The sequence below is a fragment of the Mesoplodon densirostris genome, chromosome 3, assembly GCF_025265405.1.
Source record: "Mesoplodon densirostris isolate mMesDen1 chromosome 3, mMesDen1 primary haplotype, whole genome shotgun sequence".
In the NCBI taxonomy this organism is placed as follows: domain Eukaryota; kingdom Metazoa; phylum Chordata; class Mammalia; order Artiodactyla; family Ziphiidae; genus Mesoplodon; species Mesoplodon densirostris.
Window position 1 is genome coordinate 123117761 of NC_082663.1, and position 19222 is coordinate 123136982.

Below are 19222 nucleotides of genomic sequence, written 5' to 3' on the forward strand. Positions count from 1 at the left end.
CAGCATGCAAGCTGTGTGGCTAATGATTTTGAGCCCTAGTTTATGCCTCTGGGAGGAGATTAATGGGGTACCTTCCTGATAGGTTTGCTGGGAGGATTAAAAGAGAGCAAATTGCCCAAGCTTTGCAAATGGCAGCTAATAAAATAATGAAAACTTTTTGCTTTCAGAACTCTATCTTAAATTGAGGACACTAAAGAGCTTCTGTGACTGTTATTAATTTTTAATTAAAAGTAGATTAAAATTTATTTTATTACTATGAGAAATGAAATGAGAAACTAAAAATATTTGTGTATTAATTTAAAAATCATAGCAAACTCTTTATATGCTAACATAAAAAACATGTTTAATGAAAAGTAACTTTTTTTAAAAAAAAAGGAACAAAAGAGAAGACTTCATTATTGTTTTTTTTTTTTTCAAGTCTCTTTAATGTCTTAGCAGGAAGGAGTGGAATTCTCATATCTGCTTCCACTAAAATCTGTTGCAGTATCACACATCACGTAGCTTCTGGAAAACTCCACTTTACACCCAAGATGGAATGAAAGTAGAGAAAAGCAAATAATATCCTGGCATTATAAAAATAGTTTTGACCTCATGGACTCCCTGAAAGGGACTCAGGGACCCCCACGCTTTGAAAACAACCGACTTGGGACAACTGTCTTTCAAACTCTCAAACTGTAGAAGATGATCCAAAGGCTTATGTAGAAAAAGAATGATACAATGCATAAGAGAAAGAGAAACATCAAGGCCAAGAACATAGAATATCTGAGTCCCACTGAAGAATTTACTTTTAGAAATAAGCTTGTACTTAAGTAGGGGGCAGGAGAACAGCAGGAGCCTGAACATATTTACAGAATTAGGCAAGTATCAGGCAAATATATTCTCCAAACAGACTGGACAAACTTCTGTGATGCCAGTAATCCAGACATCACAGATAACTGCTTCTACATCTCTTTCTCCCTTCTCCACCACTCCACCCCAGCACTGCAGGAAAATACCCATTTGCTCTCTGGATTATCAAATGTTGTAGTTATACCTCACCAGGGCATGGCGACTCAAACCCAGAAAAACTCATGGGTTTTTCAAACACACAGACCTGGGTTCAAATGCTAGAATTGCCACTTAAGAGCTATGTAGTCTTGGAAAAGTTACTTAAATTTACTGAATCTCATGTATATAATGGGGATTGTGATGGACTAAAAATGACCATATTCTCTGCAACTCCTCCCATCAAAAGTGTGGAATGCAATGGAATACTACTCAGCCATAAAAAAGAAATCTTACCATTTGCAATAACATGGATGAATCTAGAGGGCATTATACTAAATAAGTCAGACAAAGACAAATACCATGTGATCTCACTTATATGCAGAATCTAAAAAACTAAACAAAATGAAAACAGACTCATAGATACAGAGAATAAATGGATGGCTGCCAGAGGGGAGGGTGGGTGAAATAGCTGAAGAGGATTAAGAGGTATAAACCTCCAGTTATAAAATAAATAAGCCTGGGGATGGAATGTATAGCACAATAATGGTCAATAATATTGTCATAACTTTCTCTATGGACAGATGGTTACTAGATTTCTCGTGTGATCATTTCATAACGTATGCATGTCAAATCTTTATGTAGTACACCTGAAACTAACATAATATTGTATGTCAACTATCTTTCAATAAGATTTTTTTAAGTTAATTATATTTATTTAACACACATAGAGCTAATTCAAGTAATCTCCTTCTTGAGTGAGCTTTGGAGTTTTTGTCTTCAAGGAATTTGCCCATTTCAAGAAAGTAATCAAATTTTTTAGCAAAGTTGTTTATTATATTCTCTTAATCCTTCTAATGATGTAGATCTCTAGTGATATTCTTTTTTCACTCCTTATACATAATGTATATATTCTACCATTTTTTTGAATTTTTGAATTTTATTTATTTTTTATACAGCAAATTCTTATTAGTTATTCATTTTATACATATTAGTGTATATACGTCAATCCCAATCTCCCAATTCATCAATAATGAATCTTTCAATAAGATTTTCTGAAAGTTGAAATCTATTTTCTCATGCCTTGAATTGGGCTGGCGCTGTGTTTTCATCACTCTATGTGGTCGAAGTGGCATATTTAACTTCTGAGCATGGTTTTAAGAGGCCCTGCAGCTTCCACACTTACCCTGTGGAACCCTGAGGCCCCCATGCTGTGATGAAAGATTCCATGGAGGAAGAGGGCCAGCCATCTCTGCTGAGGCCCCAGACATCTTATCCCATTCAGCCTCAGCCAAGCAGCCATATGGAGAGTTCCGGTGAAAACAGCAGAACCACCACCCATTCAGCCCACAGAACTGTGAGAAATGATCGTTCTGTTTTAGGCTACTAAATAGATGGGCAGTTTCTAGGGTGACCAATTTGTCCCAGTTTGCCTGGGACTTGCCCACTTTTAGCTGCCAGGCCCACATCCCAAGAAACCCCTCAGCCCTAGTTGGTCACCTATTTGTAGCACAACTGCAAATACCTTACACAGGAATAAGAGTGTGCAACTCAGTGTTTGAGAGAATTAAGTGAAGTGATGAGGTAAAGGCAAAATATAGATAGAGCCCATAAAATGAAAGGTTTTGTTTTTCTTGTTTTCAATTTATAAAATAACTTTATAATAATTTATAATTACTCTATCTTTAACAAAATAATATTTCCATAGCTAATTAAAAGTTGATCTTTTATCTTTGTCTATAACTGAACTTCTCATTCAGGGCCCTAATTGCTTTTTTTCTTTTTTTAATTAGTTTTTAAATTTTTATTTATTTTTGGCTGCGTTGGGTCTTCGTTGCTGCATGCTGCTTTCTCTAGTTGTGGCGAGCGGCGGCTACTCTTCGTTGCTACGTGCAGGCTTCTCATTGTGGTGGCTTCTCTTGTTGCGGAGCACGGGCTCTAGGCACGTGGGTTACAGTAGTTGTGGCACACAGGCTCAGTAATTCTGGCTTGCGGGCTCTAGAGCTCAGGCTCAGTAGCTGTGGCGCACGGGCTTAGCTGCTCTGCAGCATGTGGGATCTTCCCGGACCAGGGCTCGAACCCATGTTCCCTGCATTGGCAGGCGGATTCTGAACCACTGCACCACCAGGGAAGTCCCGGGCCCTAATTGCTTTAAATATACCAGAGAGCATTCTCTGCTGGAGAATGCTGCATTTCAAGCTAAGCACAAAGGTAGCAGGCCCCTGGGAAATTATGAACCAAAAAGAGAAAGAAAACATTGGACTTAACTAAATTCAAACTGGCTGTGAGTTCTCAAAAGAGTATCACTGTTGAAGATGGAAAACACTTAATATTATGTCATTCTGGGTGGGTCTAGAACAGGACCTTTTTTTTTGGACAATAATTTTCCCCCGGGGCATGTCTAGTGAAAACATAATCCACGGAGATGATCTGCAGATAAGGTCAATGCCATGTGCCCACAAAAAGGCAGAATCTCAGGGGCCTACTGGGTAAGAGAGTTGAAACCTTTAAAACTATTTTAGAGCTGTTCCTTAGGAAGAAAAGTGGGAGGCTGGGGTGGTGGTGTGGGGTGGGTAGAATGCTTGTAAACGTCTGAGATTCATTAAATGATGGTGTAATCTTTCCCTCATGTCATAATTATTTGACCTAAAAATGTATTTTAAATGACCAAGAGGTAACATATCTTTCTGCCTAACTGAAATTGCCTGTTATTCACACAATTAAAATGACTTCCCCACCCTAGTGGCCAAAAGAACTTCATGCTGCCAAGAAAATAACTATCCTGTACATCGCTAAAGAATTCTGACTCTGCAAAAAACACATGTGAAATCATTCAGCAGACTGAACAACAAAAAATGTCAGCCTCCGAGAATTTAATCAAGAAGGTATTTCCTCCTGCAGACTTCCCATAGGCAGCATGCTGAAAATGGTCCAGACACATCTGTACTGCATGTGTCTTCCATGCACAGAAGGACATATCAAGACACTAAGGAAAGCATTTCTGTTGCTCTGCAAACAAGCTAATGCCCAATTCTTGAACAAGATCAAACTAGGATTCGATCAGCCAAGTATTAACTGCCTTTGCTCCTTAGAGAGAACAAATATACAAAGAACATAGATCTTAACTTTTTAAAGAATGGAAGGTAGCAGGACTCTACGTTGTTTAACAGCCTTTAAAAGCAAGAGACTGCTCTCCATGGCATGGATCTGTATATTTGACGATACCCATGAATTGATGGATATATGGATATCTGCATCTATCCCCATTTTCTGCATCTCTAACCCTATCTACATCCATCCACCACGCATGATTATAACTCACTGAACCTGAAGTGATACCTAAGATACTGAAGACTATAGTCCCTTCACTTTGGAACACTAGAGTATTTACCCCCAAATTTAACAAATTCTTTATTGTGCTGGCAATCAGAAAGCCACTACGACTGTAACTGAGGGTAGACTTAAACACTGGAAAGCAGTGGGTTTAAATACTCATGATTTTCCAAATTAAAAAATCAGTCAGGAGCCAAGTTTTAGACACATTGGGATAGATTTTCTAGCCATTTTCTAGATGTCTGTAGGAATTTCTAGAATTTCAATTTTCATTCTCTACAATTAAATACCTCATAGTTTGCTAGTATAAAAATGTATACAAAGCTACATGAACAAAAACCACAAATCAAAAGCCTGCTTTTCAAAGGATAAAGCTGTAACAAAGACTACATGAAATAAAAGTATGGCAAGAATTATGCATTCAAGAGAATAATAAAAGGAGACTGGGACACATTTGAAAGACATGTTTCATTGTAAAAGTTTTTCTAAGTAGCCACAAATGCCACCAATATGGTAAAATATCAAAAAGCTTCATTCCTTTCCCACAGCCACCATCCGCTTTCATCTGAATGGGGATACAGGCTTCTAATCTGTACCCCTTTTACCTACAATCTATTCTTCACATAGAAATGAGTAGGCTTAAATAAAAAAGATAATTAGCTTCATCAGCTCCTCTGCTTAACATTTAACAGCTTTGGACTTTTATTCTAAGAGCAATGCAAACTTCTTACCTTGGCTGACAAGGGATTAGGTGACCTGGCCCTTGTCTACCCTCTTGACTTGTTTACAAATTACTCTGTCCCTTGGTCACTGTGTGCCAGTTGCACAGGTCTCCTGTTCTGCTTCTTTTTTTTTTTTTTTTTTTTTTTTTTGCGGTATGCGGGCCTCTCACTGTTGTGGCCTCCCCCGTTGCGGAGCACAGGCTCCGGACGCGCAGGCTCCGGACGCGCAGGCTCAGCGGCCATGGCTCACGGGCCCAGCCGCTCCGCGGCATATGGGATCCTCCCAGACCGGGGCACGAACCCGTATCCCCTGCATCGGCAGGCGGACTCTCAACCACTTGCGCCACCAGGGAGGCCCCTGTTCTGCTTCTTGAGAACATCTGAGTGCATCCTGCTTTCAGGTTTTTACTGTCCCTCTTCCTGTTGCTTGGGATGCCATTTCCCTGGCGCTCGACACGGCTGTCTCGTCTCATCCTTCAAATCTAACCCAACATCATCTTCCTAGAGAGATTTCCCTGACCACCTTAATTTAAGTAGCCTCCTCCCTGCTTCCCTTACTCCCAATCATATTCTGTTGCACACCTCTGTGGCTCTTATCAAAGTCTGAAATCATTATTCACTAGCCTACTTGTTCGTCATCCATCTTGAATGTTAGAAGGTAAGTACCTTGGAAGCATGACCTTGACTTGCTCATTTACTTCTGGATTCTCTGTGCTTAGAATGATGCCTGATTTTGGTTTTAGGAAAATTGTTCTGTCTGATACCTAGAGAACTGATTGGAGGAGGGCAAGGCTAGAGTCGGGAGAACGTTTAGGAGGCTGCCATAATCTAGGGGAAGGATGATGGTGGCTGCAACCCAAGTGAGGGTAATGGGGATAGAGAAATGGGGATGCATGAGAGAAATCTTCAGACAATAGAATCAAGCCTTGATAATTGGTTGGATAAAGGAGATTTAGGGTCCGCATCCAGTTTTCCCCCTTTACACTGAATTTCCAAACAGGTTTCTTCCTCCTTAAGTTTACATGACTAATAAGATTTTAGTGAAATCAGCCTGCTACTGACTGCAGCTGATTGGTACAGGGAGTGATGTATGGCACATGGTACCCATATGTAGGTCATAAGTAGGAGGGCAAGACATTTCAGTTTTCCCAGGGAAGTTCTGGGCTATTGTTCCTGGATATTATTTGCTCGTTTCTTTTCTTAATTTTTTTTTTTTTTTGGCTGCACCACACAGCATGTGGGATCTTATTTCCCTGACAAGGGATTGAACCTGTACCCCCTGCATTGGAAGCATGGAGTCTTAACCACTGGACTGCCAGAGAAGTCCCTCCTGGATATTAATACTACCGCCTTTCCCTCTCTAAAGTGTCCTGGTTTGAATGATAACTTATATGGTCACACTAGGTGCTTAGGGAAGGTAGCTGCCCCTACAATTATCTGGTATTAACTCTGCCCAACAGGAGTGCCCAGTGTTGAATGGTGCCTATGCCAGTAGACTCTAGCTTTTAGGAACACAAATGCTATTTGAACAAAGAGAGAGTGGGTCACAGAAGGTGGTGCCTCTATCTAGGCCGTTGGCTACATACTCCAGAGCTGTATGTCACCGTGAGTGATGGTAAGACTGAGAAATTCTCCCCTCCCTGATCCCTGGCACTCCCTGCAGGTTAGTTCCATCACTGAGAATCATGAGCTAATCTCTTTCTCACCATTAATGAGCTGAAGTGACCAAATTACCACCCTAAGGCAGCAGGAACATCAAGTGGGTGGTGCCGACATTTTGTAAGGACTTGCCTTTCATGGATAGCAAGTTGCACTAGGTGATCCATGAAGGCTTCTCAACCTGTAATGGTGAGTCATAGAAGCCAGCAAGACTAAAGACTTGACCTCATGCTAGGTCAAAGAGCTCGGAGCTGGCAACCTTGAAATGAGAAATAAGTTCTCCTAATGATTGTGAGAAGGAATGGAGACCCACCACCAAAACATCTCTTTAACACATCGACAGATGCCAGGATTTGAAGAGGTTTTGAACTTAGAAAATATAGAGTGATTTTATAAGTGATAATAATTTTAAGGCCTCATGGTTCAATAATGTCTTAGAAATCAACATCAATTTCCATGTTTCTTAATTGTTGGTCTGAGCTTTCAATGGGCCATTGGTCTATAAATTGCAGCAGTTCCTGGACCTTCCCTCTACCCCTATTTTTTTTGTTGGGAAAACAATACTAGCTATGACTCCACCAGGCATTTCCTTAAAACCAAAGACTAGGTGGTACTGTGACCTGATTGATGTTCAAGAAAGCAGTCTAAAGTTTCAAATGCTTTATATGCCTCTATACTCCAGCTTGTGGAGATTATTTCATATAGTTAGCCTCCTATAAAATGTTATTGAGGCCCCCTTTCCTCTGTCTATTGGCTATTAGTCACCACCCAGAAAGAGAAACTCCGAGCTGGGATCGAAGGTAGGTCTTAGATCGACTGAAAGTGTAGAAGCCTTGACCATAACTTGATTCACTGGGAGGCAGAAAACCTGAATGATAACCAGCAACTTAAAAAATTGCCAGCTCTGCAATGCAGTGATACAGCTTCAGAAATTGAGAAAAGCACTTACATAAATACATTCCAAGCACTGAAGACTTATACAAATTTCTATCCTCCAAAATGTAATAGGTATATATAGAATAACGCAAAAGAAAACAAAAGGAAATAGGGCTACAATAAATGAAAAGGGCCCCCAGATATTTAAATCCAATAAAAATATCATTACTGGCAAAGCTAACCAAAGTGTCAATGGAAAAAGCAGTACTGACATTTTCTGTTCTTTCTTTCTCCTTGCATTTTTTTCCCTGAAATTAAAACTCACAGCAAAACAAAGCCTCTGGCTGGACTATAAGGAACACTATTCATTTTCTCCCTAACTTGATTAGTCAGAACACCTTTTCAATGATTAGTTTTCAATTTGCACCACTGCCAGAGAGGAAGGCCTCCAAATTAATCGTTGCATAGGTTGTTTATGCCTCTAAGAGGCACATTAAAAAATTTCAGCAATGCTAAAAGAAATGCTGATCTTCGGAAAGGATTTTATATAATGGATTTTTAAAAAATTAAGGGTCTTGGAAACTTGCCAAAACTTGTTTAAAATTCCACTTACAAGTTTGTCTGCCTAGAGAGTTTGAGTGGTGAGGGCTTTGTCATTTCTTAGTGTGAAAAGCTTTGCCCTTAAATTCTGGGAGCCTTGGACCCACCAGTGGAGATCTTGATAGAACTGCAATTCTGGCTCAGATGTAGGGCCTATTTGTTAAGGGCTTTCCCTTAATAACAAATGCGGTTCCTCATCACTCCTTCAAGTGTCCCTCCTGGGTGGTTTCTCCTCTCTGCCTTAGCTTTTGGAGCCACACTTAGGAAAAGAAAGAGAAAAGACATTGGTCTGTTTGGTTGGCACAGAGGGATGGGAATTTGCACAGAGCTTTTGTTGGGCAAGTTTTCCTTAGCTCCCTGCCAAGGAAGTTCTAATGCTGTGCGTCAAATAAAGAAAAGTAACAATGGATTAGATGACTATTCCTTCCATCCTACACCGACTCTAAAGGACTGCAACATGTATCTGCAGCAGGGCAAGGACCACACCAGAAGCAAGCTCACTTTCATTATCGACATCTCCTATTTTGAAATTAGCCAATATAATGATGGAGTGGCTTATTCATGACAGCAGCATGCACAAAGTAACAGCTCACTGAGGACTCATGAACAATATTCAGGGATAAGAAGTAGAATCATTTCTGTTCTTGCTGAGATCTGATGACTATGGTTTATGCCATGGCAAATAAAGGTTCATTAGCTACTGAAGTAGTTCCCATTATTTAAAGTGGTACTCAACACTCATTTTTCTCAATCCCATCTTATCTCCTAATCCTTTTTATGTGTGTCTTAACCAAGCAGTCATACTCCCCCTCAAATGCCCACATGCTTCTGGGTTAATGCTTTGATCTGGGTTGGCACAGAAGAGAGGTGTCAGTCTTAAATGTCACTTCATTTGAATGAGGTCCAGTGATGGGAAAAGAGATGGTCAAAACCAGGAGCTTGTGGAGCTCTGGTAAAAGGTAGAGGTCAAACTGACTGAGACTTGGTATCTAGCATTTGGAGCCCTACAGCTACCCCTGAAAGCATTCCTGGGCTCAGACCTGCTGTTGGCAGGTCAACAAAGTCATGATTGGTTCTCCACCTTCCACCTATATGAAACAACTACTGTTGAAAGTAGCAGGGCTCTGCAGTCATTGCCTACAAACCCCACAACCTTAATACTGATCACATGTTCCATATGAATTATGATGGGGTACCTCCAATTTTTCCCCTACCCAAAACCACAGCACTACTTATTCATACCTGAGTGGTGGTATTTCTATTATTGTTGCTTTGACCATGTGGTATGAATACTCACAGGGACCTGAAAACTTCCTCCCAAACACAACAGAAAAGTTTGACACTTGTCATCCGAGTTTCATGCCTGCTACCCCGACATGCCTGCTACCCTGTTGTTTACTACATTCTACCTAAGGTCATCTCCCATCCTTGGTTCACTTACTTAGTTTTGGGGTTTGCCATCTTCTTTATCTAATGCATGGAATGGTTTTCTTCTTAATTATATTGTATTGCTCAGGTCCTTTTACAAATCTTAAGAACAAACTGTTGCATAAACCTTTCCTGGAATCATTGGTTCCAATTTTCAGGCCAAAAATAATAGCCTATGTTTCAGTCAAAAATGTTGTGATTGTATTTCCTAGTAGGACACATCTCCTGGTATACTAAAGGCCTTGAAAACTATCCTTAAAAGATACTTAAGGAAGATGCTGAAAACCAGGGGAGATTAGTTCAAGATGGCGGAGTAAAAGGATGTGTGCTCACTCCCTCTTGCAAGAGCACCAGAATCACAACTAACTGCTGAACAATCACTGACAGGAACTCACCAAAATAGATATTCCACATCCAAAGACAAAGGAAAAGCCACAGTGAGATGGTAGGATGGGCCCAATCACAATAAAATCAAATCCCATAACTGCTGGGTGGGTGACTCACAAACTGGAGAACAATTATACCACAGAAGTCCACCCACTGGAGTGAAGGTTCTGAGCCCCACGTCAGGCTTCCCAACCTGTGGGTCCAGTAATGGGAGGACGAATTCCCAGAGAATCAGACTTTGAAGGCTAGTGGGGTTTAGATTGCAGGATTTCGACAGGATTGGGGGAAACAGAGACCCCACTCTTGGAGGGCACACGCAAAGTAGTGTGCGCATCAGGACCCAGGGGAAGGATCAGTGACCCCACAGGAGACTGAACCAGACCTACCTGCTAGTGTTGGAGGGTCTCCTGTAGAGGTGGGGGGTGCCTGTGGCTTACTGAGGGGACAAGGACACTGACAGCAGAAGTTTTGGGAAGTATTCCTTGGTGTGAGCCCTCCTGAGTCTGCCATTAGCCCCACCAAAAAGCTGGTAGGCTCCAGTGCTGGGTCACCTCAGGCCAAACAAGCAACAGGGAGGGAACTCAGCCCCACCCATCAGCAGACAAGCAGATTAAAGTTTTACTGAGCTCTACCCACCAGAGCAACACCAAACTCTACCCACCACCAGTCCCTCCCATCAGGAAGCTTTCACAAGCCCCTTAGATAGCCTTATCCACCAGAAGGCAGACAGCAGAAGCAAGAAGAACTACGATCCTGCAGCCTGTGGAATGAAAACCACATTCACAGAAAGACAGACAAAACGAAAAGGCAGAGAACTGTCCAGGACCAGATGGCTTCACAGGTGAATTCTATCAAACATTTAGAGACGAGCTAACACCCATCCTTCTCAAACTCTTCCAAAATATAGCAGAGGAAGGAACACTCTCAAACTCATTCTATGAGGCCACCATCACCCAGATACCAAAACCAAACAAAGACTACAAAAAAAGAAAATTACAGACCAATATCACTGATGAATATAGATGCAAAAGTCCTCAACAAAATACTAGCAAACAGAATCCAACAACACATTAAAAGGATCATACACCATGATCAAGTGGGATTTATTCCAGGGATGCAAGGATTCTTCAATATATGCAAATCAGTCAGTGTGATACAGCATATTAACAAATTGAAGAATAAAAACCATATAATCATCTCAATAGATGCAGAAAAAGCTTTCGACAAAATTCAACACCCATTTATGATTAAAAACTCTCCAGAAAGTGGGTATAGAGGGAACCTACCTCAACATAATAAAGGCCATATACGACAAACCCACAGGAAACATCATTCTCAATGGTGAAAAACTGAAAGCATTTCCTGTAAGATCAGGAACAAGACAAGGATGTCCACTCTCACCACTATTACTGAACACAGTTTTGGAAGTCCTAGTCACGGCAATCAGAGAAGAATTAAGAATCCGCCTGCCAATGCAGGGGACACAGGTTCGAGCCCTGGTCTGGGAAAATCCCACATGCTTCAGAGCAACTAAGCCAATGTGCCACAACTACTGAGCCTGCACTCTAGAGCCCGCGAGTCACAACTACTGAGCCCGTGTGCCACAACTACTGCAGCCCACGTGCCTAGAGCCTGTGCTCCACAACAAAGAGAAGCCACTGCAATGAGAAGCCCACACACTGCAGCAAAGAGTAGCCCCTGCTTGCCGCAACTCAAGAAAGCCCGCATGTGGCAACGAAGACCCAAAAATAAATAAATTAATTAATTAAAAAAACACAAAACTACAATGAGTTATCACCTCACACTGGTTAGAATGGGCATCATAAGGAAATCTACAAACAACAAATGCTGAAGAGGGTATGGAGAAAAGGGAACCCTCTTGCACTGTTGGTGGGAATGTAAATTGATACAGCCACTATGGAGAACGCTATGGAGGGTTTTAAAAAACTAAAAATAAAATTACCATATGACCCAGAAATCCCACTACTGGGCCTATACTCTGAGAAAACCATAATTCAAAAAGACACATGCACCCCAGTGTTCATTGCAGCACTAGTTACAATAGCCAGTTCATGGAAGCAACCTAAATGCCCATCAACAGACGAACGGATAAAGAAGAAGTGGTACATATATACAATGGAATATTACTCAGCCATAAAAAGGAACTAAATTGGGTTATTTGTAGAGACGTGAATGGACCTAGAAACTGTCATACAGAGTGAAGTAAGTCGGAAATAGAAAAACAAATATCATATATTAACACGTATATGTGGAATCTAGAAAAGTGGTAGAGATAAACCGGTTTGCAGGACAGAAATAGAGACACAGATGTAGAGAACAACTGTATGGACACCAAGGGGGGAAAGTGGGAGTGATGGGGTGGTGGTGGGATGAACTGCTAGATTGGGATTGACATATATACACTAATATGTATAAAATAGGTAATTAATAAGAACCTGCTGTATAAAAAAATAGATAAAATAAAATTCAAAAAAAAAAGATACTTAAAGTGCCTAGCAGTTTATCAAACTGGGTTTGGGGATAAACGTAGTGAGTTGTGTGAGCAGTTTGCTCTGGTAGCAAAAGTATTTTGTTACTGGCATTGCTTAGAATTACTGTTGCATAGCCATAGTGAAAAGCAGGCAAATTTTTAGTTGGTTTTATTATTGTTTTAAAATTCTCTACAGACAAGGAACCCCCTTATCCTATGTTACCTTTGGCAGAGTGCTCCCACCCCATCTTTGTACGCCACTGTTCAAAGAAAGTCCAAAATGACCAACTTCTATTCAAAGACAAAGCAATTCTTTAAGATCCTCCTTACTGAAGCACCTATTTTAACCAACAGCCAAAGATTTCAAAGACTATAGGAAAAAGAGCCACACACTTGTACAACGAGCAATTACTGTTATTCTTATGTAGATCTAAGATTGCAAAAGACACTTGTGTGGACTTTCATGCCCTAGGTTATTCCTTCCGTGTTAACACAAATAAAGTACACCACTTAGAGTCTATAAAATCTCACACTTCTCTTTAATTTGACAGTTCTGTCTCCACTATACCCAGCTGAATTTCTTTTGGGGTCTCCTCTTATTTAGGTAAAACTAGTAACTCTTAACAAGAAATGACCAAACCAAATGTAAATATTTTTTTTCTTATCTTTCACTGGGGACTTTGCTGAGACTCAAGGCTCCCCACATACAAGGTCATGTCCAATAGTTTACCTTCCTGTCACTGAAAATACTTTCAATAACTCTTTCAATGACTTTCTTCCCTAGTATACCAGTTAGGAAGTTTAAAGTGCACATGAAATTATGTGCAGAGTTAGGTACATGGGAGGGTTTTTGGGCCAGGCCTGGAATGACACACCTCATTTCTGCTCATTCTCAGTACCACTCATTGCTAGAACTCAGCCATGTGTCACATGCAGCAGCAGTGGAAGCTGCTAAATGTCTGGCCGGGAGGAAGAGGAAATAGATGTTAGTGGCTAATTAGTGTTTGTATTATCCCACCAGATGGTTAGAGCCAGAAAGGCAAGGCATGCTCAATCCTGTCACTGCCAAAAATCTGTGCTCGGTACAGTACCTAATACACGGTCGAGTTTTAGTCAACATTAGCCACCGGATGGGAAGTAAGCATCTTATGAACAATAAGGAAAGAATTGGGCCTAGAATAAAATTCAAAGACTTTAACTTTAGAGGTAAGACTTAATCTGCTAAAATCCAAAAGGAGACTCACTAGACTCCATGAATGCTGATGAATTTCTAACAGTTGGTTGCGAATTTCAAAAATCAAGGACAATTTACAGCAATTCACTTAAAATTGTTCAGTTTTTGTTAACCTTCTAAATCAGTTTATATACACACACTTATGATTATATAAGCTACTTGCATGTGTAAATGTACAGAAAAACATTTGATTTCATGTGGTTTTCTGAGACCAAAGAGAGAACACGTAAACACTACCATGAGCAAACAGAGCGTAAATTCAGTATCTTGGTACAAGGAACTTTGGAGTAAATGGGAAAAAATATTCTATTTTGAGTTTCCCATGAAGGACTTATTGCATGTCACCCAGAAAGCCTAGCAACAGTTTATAAGCTCTCACACATCAATCGCTGCTAGGCAGTGGCCCACATTGTGCTCCAATTTTAAGAATTGCTACCTTGCGAGAAAGGAACACCGATATAGAAGCTCTGGAGATGTGGTTAATTCTTTCAGGCACAATATGACAACAATGATGACTAATAGGCTACATTTTTAAGCACATAAGAGAACTGTAGGTTAATAAGCAAAAATGTTAATTATCCCCAAATAATAGGCATTAGCAAACCAGGATTCTGTGGAGATGGATTGCTCCTGCACACCAAAGAAACTCATGAAATCATTCCCCCTTCTATGCTCCAAGATAAAAAAATTAAGTGGCAGATCCCTTTTATTTCGGAGTGTGCTGTTTCTTCCCTTGATACCTGATGATATTATATGAAGGCTATATAGGTAAGTCATACTACATCAAGTCACTGCTTAAACAGGCTGTTTCTGAACCATTTTAAACCTGTTACTACAGAATGAAACATATAATCAACAGGTGCCAAAACAAAGAATGAATAAAAAACCAGAATCGTCCTCCACTTACCTTCAGAATGTACCTGGATTTTATTCAGTGACAGTTTTAGTCGACTGTACCTTCACCTTGATTGTGACATCTAGATCACCATATTCCTAGTTGTTGGTCATGGGGCTCGTTATACTTGGAAGTGCTCTAGTTTAATACCTATAAATATGAGGAATATGATGTAAGAACTTCAGTATGGAAGTACTGCTGAGACCCATTCCCTAGCTAGTGGCTCCAATTAACAGTAAATTGTAAATCAAAGACCCTCAAGCTTTAAGGGGGTCATCAGAATCACCTGGGTGGTTTATTAAAACCCAGTCTGAGTTCTGATTTAGGAGATCTGGGGTGGAGTCTGGGAATTTGCATTTCCAACAAGTTCCAGGTGATACTGATGTTGTCGGCCTGGGGCCACACTTTGAGAACTAAAGTATTAAACTGATAAACACCTATTTGAAGTCCCTCCATATACCTGGAAATAGAGTAGATTTTTGCCCTTAAAGAGCCAGAGATGTCACCCAAACCATTGCACTTTCATGTTAGTGTTTGTCATGTCAACATTTAAAATCTTTTAAAAATATTTTGTATAAAATAAAAATTTGAATAAAATGCTAGTATTAACAGTAATCTGTAAGAGTTCACAATATAAAATTTAAAAACAAGGGAAACTGATGATTTAATACCTTTTAAATACACATATTTATGAGAGTAAAAATCAAGTAAATAAATTATACAAATATGAACATTAAACAGTAAAATAAATTACACAAATATGAAATTATACAAATATGAACATTAAATTATACAAATATGAACATTCTTTTTTTCCTTTTTTGCTGGAAAACTAGGGATACATTTATTTAAAATCTTCACCTTTTCTCACATCAAAAAAATAACAAGTGACCACCCTTCCCCATATCCTAGCATCAAAAGTTTCTTGGAAGTTTTACCAGAATAATAATGCATCTTCCTTAGAATCTTTTTTCAGCCTCATTACCTTCAGGAAAAATATCGGTTCCTCGTGGGCCTGGTGTCCTCAGCTTGTCCTTGGGAAGCTCAGCAATTTGCCAGTCATCCTCAGTTGAAGTAACGGGACTGAGATCATCAACTTCTATCGGGTCTCCTCCATCTCCTCCTGATTCTGGCTAGTTCCCAGCAGGCAGTGGACATGTTGATCTCCAATGGTCAACAAACGCTAAACGTTGTGACTACGTGCTGTAAGGCCCCCGAGAGATAGTCTATCTGGAGTCAAATTCAGCTGTAGCTGCGTTCTGTTTGGCTGGTACAGTGCATGGGGAGACCCGCACCAGCAAGTCCTCAGGAGAAGCCTCTCCGCCGCAGCACACTTCCTGCTGACTTGCTTCTGACCGCTCGTTTATATGACTTGCCTGGTTGCACGAGATGGCTGAAGTGGAAGCACCTGAACAAACGGGAAAACCATGGCTTGAATAAATTAAGCAACTTTCCTAGAGGCACCGTGGTAGCTTGTGCCACTTGCTCAGAATGACAACTCAAGGCTCAAGGTCACTTCCTTATGCTTTGCTGTACCCCCCCCCCCACTTCTGGGGTTTCTGTGGTGTCAACAACAGAACTTAGACAAGAACTTGACCAGCATTGTTTACTGATCCTGCTGAGTCATCCTTAAGCACACAAATATCAGTCATCAATCCATCTATCAGGTGTGCCATATAGGCCTGATCAACATGGTACCTTCCTCAACTTGGTACCTTCCTTAACTTGGTACCTTCCTCTGAACTGTTTTGAAACAGGTTGAGACTCCACTTTCCATTTATAGGTTTGTGGAGGAGGAAAATATTATGTAAATCAGTGCAGTGTAAAGAAATAACCTGAGCACTGGCCTTGGAATCAGAGACAGAAAAGGTATAGGTTTTCACAAAGGCATTCTTTAAAAACAAAACAAAAAAGAAATTGGACTTAAAATGTCCATGGAACAGTCTGAGTTGGAAAACATGAAAGCCAGGGGAGATAAAGTTTCTCCTCGGCTCTTCTTACTTTGGCTGCCTGAGCTATTCTCCCGGCCCTTTTTGTCATCACTGCACAGAGAGAGCATTCACCTGTTCCAATTTGACCTTCTTGTTCTCTTAACTGGCAAGGCAGGGACGGAGGCAGAAGAACCAAAGGCAGTGATTCTCAAAATTAAGCATATATAGCAATCACCTGGGGAACTTGTTGAGGCTGTAGCCTCTTTGACCTTAGCTTCAGAGATTTCTAGCGGGCCTGCAATCTGCCTAGTTCACCAGCACCCACAGGTGTTTTTGATGTTGGTGGTAGTTGAGTACACTTGCAGAAAACCCATTTGCTTTACAACAGTCCTCAAACTTTACTGTACCCACAGATCTCCGTTAAAATGCAGAGTCTGCTTAAGCAGATCTGGGGTGTGGTCTCAGAGTCTGTATTTCTCGTAAGCTCTTGGGGGATGAGGGTTTGTTTTTTTTGTTTTTTTTTTTTTTTGCGGTACGTGGGCCTCTCACTGTTGTGGCCTCTCCCGTTGTGGAGCACAGGCTCCAGACGCGCAGGCTCAGCGGCCATGGCTCACGGGCCCAGCCGCTCCGCGGCATGTGGGATCCTCCCAGACCGGGGCACGAACCTGTGTCCCCTGCATCGGCAGGTGGACTCTCAACCACTGTGCCACCAGGGAAGCCCTATGCTTTGAGTTTTGTTTGACATATATATTCATAAGGGGACTTACAGAATTGCAAACTGGTGGCTTGTCTGGGTCACTTGAATTCCAAGCCCCTCTCTCCCAGCCCCTCTTCCTTATGTTCCCCACAAGGAGCACATCCTGAACATGCCCAGGTGGCCATTCCTTCCTCGGAGAATAGCTAATTAACTGGCAATCTTGGTTGGAGGAGGAGATAAAGAGATAGTACCAAGTTTTGGAGCTGTGCCCAGGCTAACAGATTACAACCTCCTTAAAGAGGTACCACATCTTCCTGGAAAACCAAACTCCAGAATTTTCCACTTAATGCATCTTTTGCAATCACAGGCTCCCAAGAACTCAGTTCTCTTCTGCCACCTCCAGGAGCATTTTCCCTCAGAAATCACTAAAAGTGACTCAGTTCCAGGTTGGCCAGCTGAGAGAAATCCAGACAGCAGCTCATTGGCCACCACAAGTAAGGGTGGTGAGCAAGGGACCAAGTTCACTTCTTGGTTCTACTTCCTTGCATAATGTTGAGACCACGTGTCTGCTTCCTTCAGCCTCAGTCTGTAGGACAGTGACTGCGATGGTTAAACCACAGCCAAGCTGAGTCTTATCTCTTCATTTTTTTTTTTTTTTTTTTTTTTTTTGCGGTACGCGGGCCTCTCACTGTTGTGGCCTCTCCCGTTGTGGAGCACAGGCTCCGGACGCGCAGGCTCAGCGGCCATGGCTCATGGGCCCAGCCACTTCGCGGCATGTGGGATCTTCCCGGACCGGGGCACAAACCCGTGTCCCCGGCATCGGCAAGCAGACTCTCAACCACTGCGCCACCAGGGAAGCCTTTAACTCCTCATTTTAATTGATGATTCTTACACCTCAGTCTGCTGAAGCATCTTCTGGGAACAATTTTAAAGCTTGTAGATACCCAGACCACACTTCTCAAGATGCAGATTCAGCAGGACTGAAATGAGCACTGATGTATGTGTTTTTACACTGACACACCAGGTAATTCTGAAGCAGGTGGTCCATTCTCTGAGAAATAAAGCTTTTTAAGAGTAAGGAATGATGCTTAGATATGGTGCTGGTTTAACAGGAACAGCTGCCTGAACCTTGGTTAGTGTGAAGTGATCTAATGGTGGTCTTCTGAATGACCCCATAGAAGCTACCGTTCTGGAGTGGGCAGGGACAAAGTGTTAACTATTCCTATTTATTATCCTTTACACCACCTTGTTATTACGACTCTTATCCTCACAGAGTAGAAAAGTCATGACTCAGAGAGTTTAAGAACCTTGCCCAAAGTTTTACCATGAGTTAGTGTCCAAAGTGGACCCTATCCCATGTCTATTGGACCCTGAGTCAGAGTCTTTTCTATTATGCTGAGCAACTCACACTTTGGCATACATTAGAATCCCCTGGAGGGCCTGTTAAAACAGATTGTTGGGCCCCACCCCCAGAATTTCTGATTCAGTATGTCTGGGGTGGGACCTGAGAATCTGCATTTCTATCAAGCTCCCAGCTGCTGCTGTTGATGGTGGACTTTGAAAACTATGGCACTAGAGTCAGCTGTGGGGTCTTTTTCTAGAAGTCTGATGCTGTGTGTCTTGAGCATTCCTAGCTACTCACCCAGGATAATTCAGAAAAGCTTTCTTTTTTCTTCCCCTGTTGCTCAGCCAATAAGTACATGACAAATGGCCAATAAAGTCACTGTTAAGCCAGTCCTTAGGGACTTCAGGTGTTACTTCTGGGGGGGTTGAAGTTGTAATATGTCATCCTCTCCCCTCAAGCAGAAAAAACAATGGTCCCTTTGTGGTGGGTCTTTCCTAAGAATCCTTCTGCTCTTTTATTTCTTGCTTGAAAAAGGCTGAACTCTGTTTCTATTCCAGCTAAGCAATGGTCAGTGAAATGCCATCCTAATCACTTCTGTCCCACGAGGTACTGAGGAAATCATCCAGTCCCTGCATCTCCT